This window comes from Ranitomeya variabilis, chromosome 8 (genome assembly GCF_051348905.1).
Source record: "Ranitomeya variabilis isolate aRanVar5 chromosome 8, aRanVar5.hap1, whole genome shotgun sequence".
Taxonomy (NCBI): Eukaryota; Metazoa; Chordata; class Amphibia; order Anura; family Dendrobatidae; genus Ranitomeya; species Ranitomeya variabilis.
The window spans coordinates 41,055,700-41,071,690 of NC_135239.1; the positions used below are offsets into that span (position 1 = coordinate 41,055,700).

The 15,991-nt window shown below is 42.7% G+C and overlaps 1 protein-coding gene across 2 annotated transcripts in view; it reads left to right on the forward strand.

The window, feature by feature from the left end:
- RASAL2 (RAS protein activator like 2) overlaps nt 1-15,991 on the forward strand; it is a 260,823-nt gene that overhangs the window by 74,428 nt on the left and 170,404 nt on the right. The window lies entirely within an intron of this gene.

A 15,991-nucleotide genomic window follows, 5' to 3' on the forward strand; every position in this document is an offset into this window, starting at 1 on the left:
CGGGGTTATACAGGGCTCAGCATTGCCAGCTCTGCTATATCTGCAGCAGAAAAATTGTGATTCTATCACAGCTGCTGCACCCAGTAAACTAAGTGATACATTGCTGAAATTGGGGTCTCAGCCCCTACTGATGTCAGATTATGGTTAAAACCTGCTGACGGATTCCCTTTAAATTGGTAAAACGAAAACTCTGACTTTTACTATAGTATCCTTCCACCAATATTATGTCTTTAGCATCTGCCTTTGAGGGACCTTTTGCTGAAAACGTTGGATTTTGATCTATCTGATTCCCCTGAGGATCCATAAGTTAACGGGGGTCTGCAGGTGTTCATCTCCTCTTAGCTATTTATATCATTTGCTTGCTCGGCATGTTACGGGAGCCTAGGCCGTCAGATAATCCTTAGGAGATGGATAATGTCTCTGACCAGCTTTACACTTCCATTGTTCTTGCACAATTGTTTCAGGTTATTCCATGAGCAGTTTTTTTTTTCTTTTGGCAGATTTGTAGCTCTGTTCACCGGCCATTAGGATATTAGATGAATTAATTTCCCTATTGTGCTCTCTGGGACTGCACAATCATGCAAAAGACTGAAAGATTGGATTAAAAAGAGTGAAATGGCTTTCTAGCTGAGCAGAGGATCCACATGGCGTCTCTGTGGAAGATTAATTCATGCAAACATAATGGCGTGAAACATTCCTCCCATATTGCCGCATGTTTCGTTTCGGTGGGGCATGGGCCGCTGTCCGGGGCTTTGCATACATTCATAGTGTTATTAGGTAATTGGAACAAATGAGGATTGTCGTCACTGATGCAGGAACACAAACCTTTAATCCTGTTAGTGTATGATGTGTGTTATTTAGGTGTAGTCTGTACCACCGCACAATCCGTTCTGTCCTACCCATGGAGGGAGGGGATAATGGACAAAGTCTTGTAGGACGTTGCACCTTCAGTCTGGTTGAATTCCAATTGAAATACTATGAGCACCTTGAATATTGATAATATTTTTTTTTACGTATCTTAATAATATTCTTTAACTAAAAAAAAAAAGTTTGCAGTCTGCTTCTAAACTTGTCCTCCAAGTAACACATGCTTTATATATGTATGGCAAGGGTGCTGCAAATGTCTTCACTAGCTCTCATGTATCATCACAAATTCAGTCTTGGAGTGATTTCCTTTTCATTTTTTTTGCCTCCCAGAAACTTAAATGCTTTCCCCCCTCTCCATATTTTGATCCGCTATGTACAACCTCCACTCTCCCTACTGCTCTCCCTGCTGCGCTCTCTAAGGTCTTGTTCAGGTGACTGCAATATGGAAGTATTATAGTTTCTGTACTACAGCACAGGGGTAGACATACCATTGGCGCAGCTGCGGCCCTTGAGATAAGTGGGCCCATTTCCACCATCTGAACAGGGGGAATGAAGCATTATAATGAGCTTTTGGACTGCAAGGGGCCCATATATATGGTTCTTGCACAGGGGCCCTCTTTTGTCAGGGGTAATATATATATATATATATATATGAGGCTGACAGTCCAGGTTAGAAGACCTGTGTCATTGCCGGTAGTTTCTGCCATAATGCAGTTGCTAAAATGTTCCCATATAAGTGTGGCCCAGCACTGAGAGGAAGGAAGGAGGCCAGCAGAAAGAGCCGTCAGAGCCAGGAGCAGAACTCAGATTTTGCAGACCGGCTAAGCTAGGTGAAAGAAAAAAAAATCAGCTCTAGTTGTTCCCCATTGTTTTCTAGGGGAGGTGGCTGCAAAATCCATCTGTCCAACAACCTACTGACACCACCGACCACTGCAATAATGTAGAAATAAGTGGCCCCGTAGCCGTCCCGTATCAAGGTCACAGGCCGTCTCCTGGTTCTACTATGGCGGCTCTCGGCCACTTATAAGTCACCACCCCAGAGTAGGAGAATGGATCCATTTTTTTAGCTTTTGGCCTGATGCCACTTTTCATCAGTTCAGAATCTGCATCTGACGCAGGGTTGCAGCCATTGTGGTGGTGGCAGTGGACCTTACGCCTTTACGATCCTCTGGAGGACTGCGGTCTTGTTTTGCCAGTGTTTTCTAGAAGACGTCTTATCTGCTGGCTACTCGCTCTCAGGATTTCCTGGCGTTGTGCTGTGATTTAAAATACCAACAATCTGTGGGGTGGAAAACTGCTCCGTCCAGGCGCCAGTGGATAATTGGCCAAGTCTATAGGAAGAAGGAGAAAGGGCCGGAGAAGGCATGGGAGCCATTTGTGCCAATGCCACCTGCATGTGTCCAGCAAAAACGGGGGAATTTATGACCTGCAGAGCTGCTGCGCTAACCAGCCCCTGGCAGCTACTGCTTCCACATCCGGAACTCTGGGTTTGTCTGCACATCATTAGACGTTCTCTAGTATCTGCTGTTTGTTTTCCAGCCCTGTATCTCTTCCTCATCCTCATTAGTTCTATGTAGCACTGAAAATTTCTTTTATTCTGGCTTTTAATAATATAGCAATTGTTTCCAGGAAAATAGAATTAGCGGATCTTGCCGATTCTTAGCAAAATACAAGATTTGTAGTAGCATATCTACAGTTTGTGTAATATACGTATGACTGTATATGTACGTGTCTGTGTGTGTGTATATATATATATATATATATATATATATATACACACACACACACACACACACACACACACACACACACACACACACACACACACACACACACACATGTGTATATGTATATATATATATATATATATACATATATATATATATATATATATATATATATATATATATATATATATAAATATATATACATATACATATACACATACATATATGTATATATATATATACACACACACACACGAACATGCAGGCATCTATAAAAACACAAATACATATAATACATTATATATATATATATATATATATATATATATATATATATATATATATATATATATATTATACAGTCATGGCCAAAAGTATTGACACCCCTGCAATTCTGTCAGATAATACTCAGTTTCTTCCTGAAAATGATTGCAAACACAAATTCTTTGTTATTATTATCTTCATTTAATTTGTCTTAAATGAAAAAAACACAAAAAGAATTGTCCTAAAGCCAAATTGGATATAATTCCACACCAAACATAAAAAAGGGAGTGGACAAAAGTATTGGCACTGTTCAAAAAATCATGTGATGCTTCTCTAATTTGTGTAATTAACAGCACCTGTAACTTACCTGTGGCACCTAACAGGTGTTGGCAATAACTAAATCACACTTGCAGCCAGTTGACATGGATTAAAGTTGACTCAACCTCTGTCCTGTGTCCTTGTGTGTACCACATTGAGCATGGAGGGAAGAAAGAAGACCAAAGAATTGTCTGAGGACTTGAGAAACCAAATTGTGAGGAAGCATGAGCAATCTCAAGGCTACAAGTCCATCTCCAAAGACCTGAATGTTCCTGTGTCTACCGTGCGCAGTGTCATCAAGAAGTTTAAAGCCCATGGCACTGTGGCTAACCTCCCTAGATGTGGACTGAAAAGAAGAGATTTCAACGCAAGATTGTGCGGATGTTGGATAAAGAACCTCGACTAACATCCAAACAAGTTCAAGCTGCCCTGCAGTCCGAGGGTACAACAGTGTCAGCCCTTACTATCCGTCGGCATCTGAATGAAAAGGGACTGTTTGGTAGGAGACCCAGGAAGACCCCACTTCTTACCCTGAGACATAAAAAAGCCAGGCTGGAGTTTGCCAAAACTTACCTGAAAAAGCCTAAAACGTTTTGGAAGAATGTTCTCTGGTCAGATGAGACAAAAGTAGAGCTTTTTGGGCAAAGGCATCAACATAGAGTTTACAGGAGAAAAAAAGAGGCATTCAAAGAAAAGAACACGGTCCCTACAGTCAAACATGGCGGAGGTTCCCTGATGTTTTGGGGTTGCTTTGCTGCCTCTGGCACTGGACTGCTTGACCGTGTGCATGGCATTATGAAGACTACCAACAAATTTTGCAGCATAATGTAGGGCCCAGTGTGAGAAAGCTGGGTCTCCCTCAGAGGTCATGGGTCTTCCAGCTGGACAATGACCCAAAACATACTTCAAAAAGCACAAGAAAATGGTTTGAGAGAAAGCACTGGGGACTTCTAAGGTGGCCAGCAATGAGTCCAGACCTGAATCCCATAGAACACCTGTGGAGAGATCTAAAAATGGCAGTTTGGAGAAGGCACCCTGCAAATATCAGGGACCTGGAGCAGTTTGCCAAAGAAGAATGGTCTAAAATTCCAGCATAGCATTGTTAGGCTACGTTCACATTAGCGTTAAGCTAATGTGCGTCGGGTTTGCGTCGGCGACGCAGCGGCGACGCATGCGTCATGCGCCCCTATACTTAACATGGGGGACGCATGCGTTTTTTTTGTTGCGTTGTGCGACACATGCGTCTTTTTTGCCGCAAGCGTCGGACCAAGAAAACGCAACAAGTTGCATTTTTCTTGCGTCCGATTTTCGGCAAAAACCGACGCATGCGTCGCAAAACGCAGCGTTTTTGCGTGCGTTTTGACGTGTTTTTGCGTGCGTTGTGCGTTGCGTCGCCGACGCAGCGGCGCACAACGCTAGTGTGAACGTAGCCTAAGAAACTCATTGATGGTTACCGGAAGTGGTTGGTCGCAGTTATTTTGGCTCAAGGTTGTGCAACCGAGTATTAGGCTGAGGGTGCCAATACTTTTGTCTGGCCCATTTTTGGAGTTTTGTGTGAAATGATCAATGTTTTGCTTTTTGCTTCATTCTCTTTTGTGTTTTTTTCATTTAAGACAAATTAAATTAAGATAATAATACCAAAGAATTTGTGTTTGCAATCATTTCCAGGAAGAAACTGAGCATTATCTGACAGAATTGCAGGGGTGTCAATACTTTTGGCCATGACTGTATATATAATCTGCACACATAGACATATACACACACAAGTATATATATAAATATACACACAGATATATCAACATGTGTATGAATCTATATATATTCATACACATGCACCTATAGATCTGTGTGTGTATATATAGTTGTAACCATATACCCATGACGATCAGTAAATACAGGTTTTCTTCACACCTGTGTTATTCTTTTGCTGTGTGTTTTGCCCTGTAAAGACGAGCGGATGAGACAAAGAGAAATACCGCACGGGTGGTTGCACCTCAAATCTTTCTGAATTCTAAAATAAATGACAATTGCTGACCCACCCGCTCTGCTATTCCCAGGCGCTCCGCAGCCAGTCATTTCTCATGAAGGAGCGTTGTGCGTCTAGACTGTGATACACGGACGCTGCACATGTATGGATGTAGCGGATCTGCTGGGCATTAGACCGTAATTGTTCCTAGATTCTGTTTCCGCCGTTATCATGTCTCCATGTCCCAGGGCCGTCCTTGGGTTTATATATGCTATTTACAATAAAAGGGACGCGGTAAAGCGTTTTTCACCTTCTCTCCCAGTAGGAATCTTGCAGAGATGTGCTATTGATTGTACCATTACTGAGGTATGGGCATGGTGCTGCTGGGCCCTCCTGCGGTTTCCTAGGACTCGTACAGCCGCAGTGGTGAATTATACATATATAATATAGGCCTCTCACATTGATCTTTGCATTGTCTTATATGTAACAATAAACCGTAAGAAATGTATGTATTACATTTCATGTATCAGAGTTTAGGTTACACATACACGCCATGCCCTATGTTGAGAGCTTATAGGTCCAGTTACACGTCGTTCCTGGTCATTGTCCCATTCACCAGCTGATTGTTTTTTTTTCATGGGGCCATGAGATTGCTGTTGTGTCCCCATAATGTTTTGGGAGGAAAGTCTTCAGTCACTCTGTGTGACTGCAGACTTGTGAATTCTCCCAACATGTACAAGGCACACTGTTGGGATTCTCCAGTGCTGGCAGTGGGAGTAGCAGGTCACAAGCCCGCAAGTATGCGACATGCCAACTAGACGTGCACAACTTCACTCAATTCACTTGTATTGAGCGAGGCCGTGCACATCTGTTCGGAAGTAGGGGAGTCCTGACAGCGTGCGGTGCGTATGCTGTGAGGATTGGCAAGTCCGCAGTCACATAGAGCGACTTCAAAGTTTCATCCCAAACCTGGACAAGCCCCTTTAAGGATAATGAAAATCAGCTGCCTGGCCTCTGTGACCTGCAGACTTGTTGGGCTCCTCATTCTCCTTGACCTTTCTCGGCAGCATACGTGTACGTGTGTCAGGTGTGTCTGTTTACATGATCCGGGGCGAGGTGGTCTTTGCCCGCAGGAAGCATTGCAGGGAAGCAGATGTCCTGTAATGATTAGTGTACAGGAGCTGGATGTTTTTATCATTCATGGCTCGAGCCTATGTAAACAATCGGCTTATTTTTAGCCGTGGCCTTGCGCATTGGTGCCGACGGTAGACTCGTACTGTCCTGTCTTACGGATTCTATGCATGGCGCTCGTGTCGAACATTTTGGGAATCAGGAAAGAACAGGCCAAGTGTTCCTGGTCATCAGACAGCCCGAATATGAGAGAGTGGACTTACTTGAAGATGTCTATTCTTGTTGTCATAGCAGGATGTTAAATCTTATAAGTCAAGAGCAGAAGCGAAGACGGCCGCAATTCAAAGAAGCGTTGCTTACAAATACCGTATGTATCCTTTCCTAGAAAGTAGTGAGAACAGAAGGGAGAAAGTTCGCAGATTGTTGATCAGACGATGGCTTCAATGCTTTATGCCAATCATTAGTGATGTCCAATCTATTTCAGTGTGCAGACCCTAAAAAATGACTTGGATGCCAGATTTCCAACTGTAGAAGCCATGTCAACTTTCATGGTCAACCCACAGCTACTTCTCCTGTCTCCTCAGACACCTGCAGTCTCGCTCAGGCAAGTGTGTGTGTTCTTATTAGATTTCTCCCGAATATCCCCCATCCTCTGGAATTCCATGCCTCAACACATCCGATTATCCACCACCCTCGGATCCTTCAGATGGAACCTGAAAACCCATCTCTTCAGGAAAGCCTACAGCCTGCAATAACCGAGCCGCCGCCTCGCCATCGCCAGAGCCGCCGCCTCACCCCTACCTTCTGTCTCTTCCCCACTATCCCATAGAATGTAAGTCCGCAAGGACAGGGTCCTCTCCCCTCTGTACCAGTCTGTCACTGTAAACTTGTTTACTGTAAATGATATCTATAACCCTGTATGTAACCCCTTTCTCATGTACAGCACCATGGAATTAATGGTGCTATATAAATAAATAATAATAATAATAGGGACAGAGGAGTAAAGGTACCTTCACACTAAACGACTTTGCAACGAGAATGACAACGATCCGTGACGTTGCAGCATCCTGGATAGCAATATCGTTGTGTTTGACACGTAGCAGCGATCTGGATCCTGCTGTGATATCGCTGGTCGTTGCTGAAAGTCCAGAACTTTATTTGGTCGTCTGATCGGCGTGTATTGTTGTGTTTGACAGCAAAAGCAACGATGCCAGCAATGTTTTACAATGGTAACCAGGGTAAATATCGGGTTACTAAGTGCAGGGCCGCGCTTAGTAACCCGATATTTACCCTGGTTACCATTGTAAAAGTAAAAAAAAACACAGTACATACTCACCCTCTGATGTCTGTCACGTCCCCGGCGTCCGCGCTGCTGCTCAGAGCTTCCTGCACTGAATGTGTCAGTGCCGGCCGTAAAGCAAAGCACAGCGGTGACGTCACCGCTGTGCTTTAGGGCCGGCGCTTACACAGTGCAGGGAAGCTGAAGGCGAGGGACGTGACAGACACGGCAATGTAAGTATGTAGTGTTTTTTTTTTTACATTTACACTGGTAACCAGGGTAAACATCGGGTTACTAAGCGCGGCCCTGCGCTTAGTAACCCGATGTTTACCCTGGTTACCCGGGGACTTCGGCATCGTTGGTCGCTGGAGAGCGGTCTGTGTGACAGCTCTCCAGCGACGCTGCAGCGATCGGCATCGTTGTCGATATCGCTGCAGCGTCGCTTAATCTGACGATACCTTAAGCTGCTGTTAGACACCTCTGGTGGGAGCTTATCTCCCTGGAGAACTAAATGTTGGGGCATGTTAGGGTATCTGCACACGTTGCGGTTTTTACTGCGGATCCGCAGTGTTTTTGACGCTGTGGATCCTCAGCAGTTTCCCATGCGGTGTACAGTACCATGTTAACCTATGGAAAATAAAAACCGCTGTGCACATGCTGCGGAAAAAAAACGCGCGGAAACGCTGCGGTTTATTTTCCGCAGCATGTCAATTCTTTGTTAGGAATCCGCAGTGGTTTGACACCTGCTCCATATTAAAAAACCGCAGGTGTAAAACAGCAGTAGAATCCGCACAAAAACCAAGGTAAAACCACGATAAATCCGCAGGAAGAACGCAGTGTTTTTGCCCTGCGGATTTATCAAAATCAGTGCGGAAAAATCCGCACACCAGTCCGCAGCGTGTGCACATAGCCTTAAAGTCCAACATGCTCACTCTTCTTTTCCCCAACATTTGCCATTGAAGTAAAGTCAAGGCAAGGTACATAGAAAACATTGGATGGAAAGCCGGTCCTGCCAAAATCGTTGGGTTTAGTCAACATTCATGTGATGTATATGACAACCTTCAGACAACTCCCGTTTTTCTACTCTTAGGGCATATTGGTAAAGCCATCTCCCTCGTTAAGTAAAGTGGAGAAATTCTACAAGGTAATTCTCTCCTCTTGAAGGGTCTGTTTCACCCTTGTTAGGCTTTGTTCACATTTGCATTAGTGCTTGCTTGCAGAATTGTTTTTTTTTTCCCCAATCATAATTATGGCACTTAGGTAAACTCCAACCAGTGCCCAATTCCCTATCAGTATGTCTTTGGAGTGTGGGAGGAAACCAGAGAACCCGGAGGAAACCCACACAAAACATACAAACTCCTTGGAGATGTTGTCCTTGGTGGGATTTGATTCCAGGACTCCTGCACTGTAAGGCTGCAGTGCTAACCACTGAGCCACCGTACAGTGCTAACCACTGAGTCACCGTGCTATATACTGTATAGTTGGCAAGTTATCAGAAGTTTCAATTCACGGGGGGAGAGGGTGTCTGAGTCCTGCTTAACCAAATGGGCATAAGTGCCATGCACTTTGGCTTTTTGAATTTGTTTGGCTCGTATTGTCCTCATTTACAGAGTTCAGATTTTTTTTTTCTTTTTCTCAAATGTGTTACTAAAGCCAGCTAACCAGATGTTCCTTATTTCCTTCTCTAGAAGACCACAAAGAATATTTGTTTTTCCTGGTTTGTGTGGTGGTAGCCTCAATATCATAAGAAGATGGTGTCACATTTTTACAAATAAATATTATTATATATATTTTTTATTTTCTTTTTTATATGTAATGTATATAATAAACAAAAATAATAAATATAATGTATTAATATAGATAGATAGCGGCTGCTGCCTCTCCAGCCTCTGCAGTTTGCACATGGTTGGCAGAGTCCCTTTCTCTGTTGCCGGCCGTGCTTTCCGGCTCGTTACTGAACTGATCGCTTACAGCTTTTTACTGTATCACATTTACACCTTCTATTACTTATCATGAAAGTAAAAAATAATAATTTGAAACAGAAAAAATCATTTTCATTTGGCCTAAATAAATCTTAGAGGTTAAATAGAGACCCAAAATGTCAAAAAATCACCCAAAAACACTCCGGTGTACCAGCCATTTCTAATCAAAGATTTATTTGGAGAAACACGCTAGGTTACCCCATTTTTAAAGACTGCAAGAAGGTGGCAAGTCCTAGCATAATCTTCTTTACCCCTCCCCACCATTAACCTCTGAATGGCTGGTGCAAGTACCTAGAAGAACTGATGCTGTTTTGAAGGCAAAGTGTGGTCACAGCAAATTTGATTTTGATTTCTCTTTTGTTCATTCACTTTTCATTTTTAATTGATAAAAATGAACTATTAAAACTTTTGTTTTTAAAAGCATTCTTACTTTGCAGCATTTTTTTCCACACCTGCCAAAAACTTTTGCTCAAAATGTTAGCTCTTTATAATATTTAATTACCGTGAATGATTACAAATCCCTATTAATGACAGTAAGCTTGACTTCATTAGAAAAATCCCTAATTGAATTCTATTTTCGCAGATGAGGATAAGGATATAAATCTCGGGTCTGTGCAGAAGTCGTCCCCTCTCTGGTGCTGTCCAGTACATTCTCGCTATACGTCTCATTAAATATTAATGTGACATAATAGAGTCTAGGAGCTCTCTGCACTGTCAGGGGATTATCCGGCTGTACTTGGGGAATAATAAGCCTCCACCAGAAATAGACTAATGGTAAAGTACAGAAGGTCACACTTTCCTGTACGTGGGAAATTATGTATGTAAAATGGTTTACTCATTCAAATTCCATAAATTTTGGTTACATAATGTCTGCTAAATTATTAAGAAAGTCTTCTCCCTCCTATTTAATCTTACAATAAACTATTCAGTCATAAGACACTTGGCCTCTATAAAAAGAAATCATGCATGTAGTGTAGATTTCTCTGACTTGCTTATGCAGAAAATGATCTTTTGCTCTTATGCAAATGTGGCGATCGATGCACCCCTGGCATGGCCGAGTGCCCAGTGCACCAGTCCGACCCTCTATATCACCGTCCTCTGAGCAAGTGCCACCTTTACTGAAAACACGACTGTCCGTGTGCTCCTAGCCATGAACAGCAGGAGACCCATTGTCAGCCAAAGTGCAGCAGCCTACCTTTTTTTAATTTATTTTCTTTTTTGTTTTGTTTTGTTTTTTCCTCCTTTTTTGTCTTTTTCTTTTTTTCTCTTTCTTTTTCTTTCTTACTCTTTCTTTTTCTTTCTTACTCTTTCTTTTTTTTTTCTTTTTTTCTTTCTTTTTCTGTTTTTCATTCTTTTACTCTCCATTTCAATCTCTCCTTCTTTTTTACTCTTTCTGTCCATCATTCTCTCTTTCTTTCAATTCAAATGGGCCTAATTGGCAGGATTAAGTACATGTTGGCATTGCCAAAGCGATTGGTAGAATAACATGGAGATAGGGACACTTTGTCTCTCTTTCTCTCTCTTTCTGTCTTTCTCTTTTTTCTTTCTTTCTCTTTTTCTTTCTCTTTCTTTCTTTCTTTCTTTCTTTCTTTCTTTCTTTCTCTTTCTTTCTTTCTTTCTCTTTTTCTTTCTCTTTCTCTCTCCCTCCTCTCTCCGAGGAGGTTGATGGTGTTCCATTGCAATGCATGTGGGACAAATGGAGATTACATAGTACGGTGCTTGCCTGTTTCTGTTGGTTACTGAGACACTTGGGACCCCCAGCGTGTATTTATCACATATTTGTCCGCTAGATAGGTCATACATTTTGTTAGTGGTTCTTCCCATTTGTTACTACATTTCTCCTGTACATAACAGGCTCAGGTATGGCCAAATGCAGCTTTCTCCAGAAGCAGCAGAGGTTCATTGATGGGGTTCCAATAAGTTTCCAATGCTTAAAAATAAAGATGGTCTTTGTTAGACCACCCCTTTAAGAGAATATATTTCCTGTAGGACCCGATTGCTTTTTATTGTAGTGTTATTATAGCAGCAGTTTTCAGCGTAGAGTCAGTAAATGTATTCACCTATGTTTTAAGAAATGCTCTTTGCATTCAGGCAGAACAAAGTCATGTAAATGTCCATTTGTCTTTCATTACCCTGTACCTTTCTCCATCGAGAAGACGCCAGGCTCCTAGGAGTCTTGTGATTGTGCTGTTTGCTCTTTCCTGTTACGTACAGCACCTCGGTCTGCAAGCTCTTTTATCATTGTATTTTTTATCAGTTTGTTTCTGCCAGCAATATAGGTTTTCATTTATAATTGAAAATTGGCTTTGAATAAAAGATTAACAATTAATCAACATTGAACAGTGTCCTAGAAAATGAAGTGCAGACATATGCTCTGAATTAAAATTGCAAGCGCACATATTTCCCATTGTGGTACAGTGCGGGTAATTGAGGTCAGACGTGAAGAACCCCACCCGAGATACTTCCATGCTTTTATTTAAAATGTGAGTACAATAGTTGTCTACTGATTTAAGGCTATTGAGATGTAGCATGAATAGGTGGCTGTGCGCATGATGAGAGTGCTCTTCGAATTGTATAAGACATCCAGGGATGTATAATGATTGAACAGAGTTGGCAATGGGTATAAAATGTTTTATCTAGTAAATAATGGCTATAAGATTCAAGCGGAAAACAAGCTGTACTATTACTTCCTAACAGTTAATTAAAATTGTTCCTGAATGCCCATTTCATCTCCATTACAAACAAGGGGTTGTGCATCAGCAGAGACACCAACGTGCATTACAGGAAGTAGTAGACTCTGTGCTCCTGCTCTCCTGTTAGAGGCGGGTCTTATTCTCTGTGCTCCTGCTCTCCTAACTGTTAGGCTGGAGTCACACTTGGCGTAAGACAATACGCCACGTATTATACGTCCGTACTACAGCCGTAATACGGAGAAATGTTCCCAAAAAATTGATCCGTAGTCAGGGTGTGTCAGCGTATTTTGCGCATGGCATCCTCCGTAATCCGTATGGCATCCGTACTGCGAGATTTTTGCGCAGGCTTGCAAAACCGACATCTAATGGATTTATGTGCTCAAATGTTAGGAAAAACATATATACAGTGTGTATATATATATATATATATATATATATATATATATATATATATATATATATATGTCATTGAGACACATATATATATATTCTGTATTTATATTTCATTCAGCGCGATATCTGTGAAAAGCCGGTAATTCAATTGCCGGCTTTTCATTTCTCCTGCACAAACCCGACAGGATATGAGACATGGTTTTCATACAGTAAACCATCTCATATCCCCTTTTTTTTTTGCATATTCCACACTACTAATGTTAGTAGTGTGTATGTGCAAAATTTCAGCGCTGTAGCTGCTGAAATAAAGGGTTAAATGGCGGAAAAAATTGGCGTGGGCTCCCGCGCAATTTTCTCCGCCAGAATGGTAAAGCCAGTGACTGAGGGCAGATATTAATAGCCAGGAGAGGGTCCATGGTTATTGCCCCCCCCCCCGTGGCTGAAAACATCTGCCCCCAGCCACCCCAGAAAAGGCACATCTGGAAGATGCGCCTATTCTGGCACTTGGCCACTCTCTTCCCACTCCCTGTAGCGGTGGGATATGGGGTAATGAAGGGTTAATGCCACCTTGCTATTGTAAGGTGACATTAAGCCAGATTAATAATGGAGAGGCGTCAATTATGACACCTATCCATTATTAATCCAATTGTTGGAAAGGGTTAAAAAACACACACACACATGATTTAAAAGTATTTTAATGAAAGAAACACAGCGGTTGTTTTAGAATTTTATTGCTCTCTCAATCCATCAGGAACACCCTCGCTTGGCAAAATAATAAACGCACAAGATACATACCCTCTGATGTCAGATCACGTCCCACGAAGTAATCCATCTGAAGGGGTTAACTAATATTACAGGCAGGAGCTGCGATAAACCACTCGCTCGTGCCTGTAATCCCCCGGGTGCTGAAAGGAAAGCAGGATCTGTATTTACATTGAGTCACGGTGAGGCGCCCTCTGGTGGATGTTCTCATGAACTGCAGCCTGGGAACTTTTTCCCACGCTCCAGGTCATATGAGGACATCCACCAGGGGGCGCATCACCGCGACTGAAGGAAATGTAGGTCAATGACCTACATTTCATTCATTCGCCGGGGAATTACAGGCACGGAGCACAGCTGCATTTGCAGGGCTCCTGCCTGTAATATTAGTTAACCCCTTCAGATGGATTACCTCGTGGGACGAGACGGTTCACCAGAAGGTATGTATCTTGTGCGTTTATTATTTTTCCAAGCGAGGGTCTGCAAATGGATTGCGAGAACAATAAATTATTACAACAACCGCTGTGTTTATTTCATTAAAATACTTTTAAATCATGTGTGTGTGTGTTTTTTTTAACCCTTTCCAACAATTGGATTAATAATGGATTGGTGTCATAATTGACGCCTCTCCATTATTAATCTGGCTTAATGTCACCTTACAATAGCAAGGTGGCATTAACCCTTCATTACCTCATATCCCACCGCTACAGGGAGTGGGAAGAGAGTGGCCAAGTGCCAGAATAGGCGCATCTTCCAGATGTGCCTTTTCTGGGGTGGCTGGGGGCAGATGTTTTTAGCCACGGGGGGGGGGGGGGGGGCAATAACCATGGACCCTCTCCTGGCTATTAATATCTGCCCTCAGTCACTGGCTTTACCACTCTGGCGGAGAAAATTGCGCGGGAGCCCACGCCAATTTTTTCCGCCATTTAACCCTTTATTTCAGCAGCTACAGCGCTGAAATTTTGCACATACACACTACTAACATTAGTAGTGTGGAATATGCAAAAAAAAAGGGGATATGAGATGGTTTACTGTATGTAATCATGTCTCATATCATGTCGGGTTTGTGCAGGAGAAATGAAAAGCCGGCAATTGAATTACCGACTTTTCACTAACACCGCTGCGTATTTCTCGCAAGTCACACTGCTGGTCCGTGTGGAATCCGTATTTTTCTCGCCCCCATAGACTTTCATTAGCGATTGTTTTGCGCAATACGCTGACAAACGCAGCATGCTGCGATTTTGTACGGCCGTAGAAAGCCGTATAATACTGAACCGTAATATACGGCTAATAGGAGCAGCCCCATTGAGAATAATTGTGCCGTATGTAATGCGAGTTTTACGGACGTAGTTTCTGCGCTCTTACGTCCGTAAAACTCGCATGTGTGACGCCGGCCTTTGAGGCAGGTCTTATTCTCTGTGCTCCTGCTCTCCTAACTGTTAGAGGCAGGTCTTATTCTATGTGCTCCTGCTCTCCTAACTGTTAGGCTACTTTCACACTAGCGTCGTGCACTGCACGTCGCTATGCGTCGTTTTGTTGAAAAAACGCATCCTGCAAAAGTGCTTGCAGGATGCGTTTTTTTCTCCATAGACTTGCATTAGCGACGCAGTGCGACGGTTGCGTCATGTTGCGTCGGACCGTCGCCACCAAAAAAACGTTGCATGTAACGTTTTTTGGTGCGTCGTGTCCAGCATTTCCGACTGCGCATGCGCGGCCGGAACTCTGCCCCCGCCTCCCTACACCTCACAATGGGGCAGCGGATGCGTTGAAAAACAGCATCCGCTGCCCCGTTGTGCTGCGCATTCACTGCTAGCGTCAGTACGTCACAACGACGCAATTCGTCGTGCATCGTACGACGCTAGGGTGAAAGTAGCCTTAGAGGTGGGTCTTATTCTCCGTGCTCCTGCTCTCCTAACTATTAGAGATGGGTCTTATTCTCTGTGCTCCTGCTCTCCTATCTGTTAGAAGCGGGTCTTATTCTATGTGTTCCTGCTCTCCTAACTGTTAGAGGCGGGTCTTACTCTCTCTGCTCTCATATCAGAGGCAGATTTTATTCTCTGCTCCTGCACTCCTGTTAGAGGTTGTCTTATTCTCTATGCTCCTGTTAGAGACGGGTCTTAATCTCTCTTTTTCTGCTCTCCCAACTATCAGAGGTTGGTCTTAATTTCTCATCTCCTGATCTTCTGCTAAAGGTGGAGCTTTCAGTTCAAGACAGGCAAAATATTAGACCTTAGCAAGAGCACTGGATGCTGCAAAGTGAGGGAAAGTAAGTTCCAGCACCTTTAATACTGTCAGAATACTGATGAACAGAAACTGCCTACTGAAAAACAGTAGATGACAAGTGACAGAGCATGAGAATTTATAATGTTCCTGGACATATTGCACTGATATATGCACCAAAAGTATTTGTAAGCTATTATTGGGTGGTGAAGGCAGCACAATGCTTTTCTACAGGTTTTAATAGAGGACAGGTAGTAAAATTTCATCAAATTTTGAGCAATTTGTAACAAATTTTTGCATCTTATCCTTCACCAATTTTTTTGTTACATTTTTTTTTCCTATCCATTCATGAGCAAAGTAATTTTCGGATTCCAAGAGCAATGCATTGTGGG